Source organism: Phacochoerus africanus, chromosome 2 (assembly GCF_016906955.1).
Source record: "Phacochoerus africanus isolate WHEZ1 chromosome 2, ROS_Pafr_v1, whole genome shotgun sequence".
Lineage (NCBI taxonomy): Eukaryota > Metazoa > Chordata > Mammalia > Artiodactyla > Suidae > Phacochoerus > Phacochoerus africanus.
Window position 1 is genome coordinate 343257 of NC_062545.1, and position 4864 is coordinate 348120.

General features: G+C 61.3%; 1 long non-coding RNA gene across 1 annotated transcript; it reads left to right on the forward strand.

Annotated features, from left to right (window-relative positions):
* The first annotated feature begins 2436 nt into the window (after positions 1 to 2436).
* On the forward strand, positions 2437 to 4102 carry LOC125120969 (uncharacterized). The gene is made up of 2 exons (XR_007133357.1): positions 2437 to 2607; positions 3402 to 4102. It is a non-coding gene; the product is annotated as an uncharacterized LOC125120969 (long non-coding RNA).
* Positions 4103 to 4864: the final 762 nt, after the last annotated feature.

The following is a 4864-nucleotide window of genomic DNA, read 5'->3' on the forward strand; positions in this document are numbered from 1 at the left end:
TGTGCAGACAGACTCCCTCGTGGCTCCTGCAGGCTCTGCACCTACGAGAGAGGCTACAGGGTATCGAAACCCCGGTGACGCCCGCAGCACAGGGCGTCTCGGGCACTTAAAACCTGCTCATTGGTGTTGCAACAGCAAAGGCCGCAGGAGGACCTGGGAATGCAGGGGGTCTTGTGGGGCGGCTTTGATGAGGGCTCCCGGCCTTGCACGCGGATCTCCGTGCACACCGAAGCGGCTGCGTCAGAAGGACACCCTTCAGTCTCTTTCCCGCGAGTGGAGAAGCAGGTGTCAGACTGTCTGGAAAGACGCCTGGTTTGTGAAAACTCGGCCCAGCTCTGAAAGGCACCCGCTGCCACGGCTCTGGCTCTTTGCTGGAATTCATCCACCTCAAAACTCAGGGCTGTGTTTACACAACAGAAGATTTTCTCCTCTGTGTCCTGTTCCTGCAGCTCGTGGCCTCCTGCCCAGGACAGTGCTGCTGCAGGGCAGGGAGGCCCTTGGAGCCAGACGGCCCAAGACCCGGCTCTGGGGTGGAGGGGCCCTGCTCTGCACCCTGGGGCCCTAAGGAAGCTGCCAGAACGGGGATTTCCCCAAATCCAGGTGAGCGCTGGTCCCCGAAGGCCTTGCCCAGCCAAGCCCAGGGCCAGCCTCTGTGTGAATGACTTCCTGAACTGTCACAGCAGCCAGGGGTGTTAGTCCCTGTTTCCAGGAACAATGCTGTGGCTTAGGGGCACCAAGGAGCCTGCCTGAGGCCACCGAATCAGAAAACCCAGGAGGGAAACTCTGAGAGCCAAGGCCGCATCCAGACCTTGGCCAGGACCTCGTTTTCCCTCTCGCAGAATGTTAGCTCTGGAAAGTTCTGGAAGGTCCCTCTCTCCTCAAAGCGTGGTCCCAGGGCCGGCAGCCCGCACATCCCCTGGCGCTCGTGAGACGTGCAGAGTCTCAGGCTCCGCCCCAGATATTCTTCATCAGAATCTGCATTTTTAGCGCGACCCCAGCCCACTCACACACACCTCGAGTTCGGGAGGCCTGCTGTAGCGCCGCCTTCACACCAGCTGCTGCAGGAACCAGGCCCGGGAGGCAGGGCTAGAATTCCGCGCCGACTCCTGCCCGGGTCCTGCCCACGCCGACCTCCATCTGGCCCAGACCAGGGGCTCAGGTGGATTTTAAAACGAAATTTAAAATAATGCTTCGGGTTTGGTGCTGAATTTGGTTGCACGAAGGTTTGTTTCACTCTCAGAAGGATGAGGAAGGCACAGCTCCTACTGCACGTGGTTATAACTTGTACAGAAATGACAAAATGCCAGGGTCCTAAGAGGGGACTCAGAGGGGAAGTGATGCCTGGGAATAGAAGCCAGGACCCAGGAAGGTCCTGAGGTCGTGACACTGAAAGGCCGAGACGGGATGGAGGGGTCGGTGCAGGCCAGGAACCGGCAGAGCTGGACCTGGGCAGCTGAGGGTGCAGGGGTGGCTCTGTGTGCAGGCGGGGACTCTGGGGGCGGGCGCCTGTGGGCTGGGGGTTAGAGAGGGGCCGCCCTGAGATGGCACAGGCAGCAGATGGGCGTCTGGATGCTCTATGGTCAGGAAGCACCCTGGTGAGGGGGCCGGGGCTGCTGGGGGGAGTAGGCTGCATCAACTGTGGCTCGAGGTGGAGCCGGGAGGGCAGGACGAGGGAGGCTTTTGGCCGGACGCGTGGGGACCGACACAGGGCTGCAAAAGGCGGAGAGCAGCCTGGCTGGTGCAGATTGGCCGGTGCAGCGGGGTGTGGGCTGAGGTCTGGGGGGCTCTGTCCACTCTGGCTCTGAGCCCTAGAGTGTGACCAGCGGAGTCCAAGGCCTGCCCAGGAGCAGCTTCAGCAGCCAGGGCGTGTGTCCGTCATGGCATCACCGCGTCTCAGGCATTTTAGACAGCGTGTACCTGGCCTCACAGTCTGCTCAGCGCCAGCTTCTCTTTGGGGGACACTCACTGTCTCATGTCGTCGCGGCAGGAATGCTGCTCACCAGGTCAGCTGCTCGGGCCCACCTTTCATTTTTAAGTCACTGAAGAGACCGAGACTCTTCTACCTGCAGGTCCCTTGGTAACCTGTGCACAGCAACTCCTGTTTCACCAGGTGACAGAGAAGCCCCCACGACCAGGATGCAGGGGCGGCTCTGTGAGCTGGTTTTGCCCCCAGGGATAATGAGGTGCGTGACGACAAAAGAATCTTGAAGCTGATGGACGGGTGTCCGCAGCCCCTCGGTGCATCCCTCCTTCTCTCCTGCAGGTGACAGGCCTCCAAGGGCCTTGGGCCTCGGGCCCCTGCCCCCCACCCCTCGGAGTGCCCTGGTTGACCCTCAGAAGGACAGCAGAGGTGGTGCTTCCTGCGGGGGCGGGGGGGTGGGGTTCCAGGTGTGCAAAATCCTATTTGACTTTAGGCATTATTCTGTATTTAGGAAAAAGGCAAACACAGAATTTTTCCAATGAGACAGCACAGCCCTCTTGGCTATTTTGAGACCTCCAGGGACTGGGAGTCTCCTCCCCGGAGCATCCTGGGCCCAGAGCAGAGCCTTCTCTGGTTATCCTCACGGGCTCATGTTCAGCGCCGGCGCTGGAAGAAGACACTCACAGGTCTGATATCGGACTTCACCACCCACGTAGCCGAGGGAGGCGAGACGGGTGGGCGGGAAGCTGGGCTCTTTGCTCGAGGTGGGGACGTCGCTGCGGAGCTGCACTTTCTGCAATGAAATCAGCACCCAAAAACAGGCTTTGCCGGAGATGTCTCCCTGAGCACACCTGTCTCTGTGGGCACCTCTAGCTGCCCCCCAACCCCCACACACCTGTGGGGGCAGCTACCCACAGAGAGGCCCTCCTAAGTGTCCCTCCCCAACCACCTGCTTGTAGGGCGGTTGACGGCTGCTCCCTGCAGGCTCCTCAGGTGACCTGTGCGGGGTCTGGGGCCAGGGGAGCTGGGTGGTCAGAGGTGGGCGTCTGAGTTTCCTGCTGACCGGGAGGACAGGAGTTTGCCCCTGACTTTTGCTTGTCCCCATGGCGCCTTTAAACCAAGTGTATTAATTCTCGTAACTAAGCCAGTTGTTCTTCTAATTCACCTGCAGTCTCTTACGTAGCTTGACTGCAAACACAACAGATCCGACCTCCAGGCCCCTGGGCCAGCACAATAGCACCATTCTCTAGGGCTGCTGCCGGAATTTGGTTCCTTCGGAGGGTGGCTCGGAATTTTTGCCTTGGGTGATAAGATGAAACAGCGGGTATCCTTAGAGCCACCCTTTCTGGGAGGAGGGTGGAAGGTAGCTAAACTCAGTCTGCACACCCTCTGATGAGCAGCAGCCTGGGGAGCCTCGAGGGGCCCATTTGGATCTGCATTCCTCGGGCCCCTGAAGCTGACCCACCGATTCTTCTTTCAGGTTCAGCGGTGACGAGGCTCACAGCTGTGTGCTCGCTGGGAGGCCTCGGCGTCCCCCCTGCTGGCCCGCGGGCTCCCCGCCCCGCCAGCCCTTCTGCCCCTGCTGATCCCCGGCCTGGCAGACCCCTTGCACCCTGGGCATGGAAATGCCCCTTCGTTACAATCAGACGTCATGGGAACGCTCGCAGTCTTTTCCTGCATCTCCGTGGGCCATTTCACTGTCCTCCGTGCGCCACCTCCTTCAAGAGCTGGGGGTCTGTTTTCTGTGCCCCTGGCTCCCAGCAGTAAGAGGGCCGGCTGGCAGCCAGCCAGAGGGTGAAGGCAGGTGGCTGTACTCTAATTTTCAAGGTTTGATCTTTGGGGGGGGGGCGGGTACTATTCTGAGGAACCCCTCGAGCCTGAGGTGGCCCGGAGGTGGGCGGAGCTCCTTGTGCCTTTGTTCCATCGTCACCTCCGGGCTCTCCCAGGCTTCGTAACTCACTCTGACTGTGACCCTGACTGCGACCCTGGAGCAAATCTTTTCCACTCTCAGCCTCCTAACTTGTGGAGAGCCAGGCGTGTGCCCTCGAAGGCTGCTGTGCAAGAGAAACGAGCCCCGAGGCCAAGAACAGTCCGAAGGGGCCGCAGGGACGTTCCTCGTCTCCGCCCCCAGGGCATCAGTGCTCCGGGAGGCCGGCTGAATAAAAACGACCTTAAATCCCACTTTTCTAGTGCAAAGGAAGGGTGAGCGAGGGGTCGGGGTCGGGGTCGGGGTGGGGGCCGCAGCGCTGACCACCGGAAAAGCCCCCTGCAGTCCCTGCGGCACCACCGCTCGCCTGTCAGTCTGCAAGGAGGGGGGTAAGTGTTTCAGCAGAAGCACTTAGGGTGTGGCTGCAGCCTGCCACCTGCCCAGCCAGGGCCCCCCACCCCGAGGGGCGTTGCTGCCCCACCGCCAAGGCGGTCAGGCCGTCCTGACTCCACGTCCAGGGCCCACTCCCTTGGACCCTCCCCTCAGGCCAGACTGCTCCCCGGGGGCCTTTTGAGGACACCCTCTCAGGGCCTGGTTCTCAAACCTGCCAATCTCCTGGAGGTCGCCGCCCCCACCCCCGCCCCCATCCCGGCCCGTGCAAAGGCCCCGCAGGGGAGCTGCCCAGGACTGACCTTCAACCCCAGGAGAGCGCCTCTGGTCCCACGTGAGACCCAGGAGTGCAAGGTAGCCCATCCTCGGGGGAACAGGTCTTAAGCTAGAATGTTCTGGAACTGCTGTTGGCCTGTCACGGCCCGTGGAGGACCTGAGGTGTGGGAACCCGCATGAGGCTGACCTGGGGAGAAGCCCAGGCCCTGGCCGATCCATGCGGGGGGCAGCGCCCCAGTTAGGCTCACGGATCCCGGAGCCAGAGGCTGATGCACGGCTCTACCCCTGTTAACACGAGCTGACACGCGTGGCGTTACTCCAGGACCCCGACGCCTTTACAGGAAATGGAA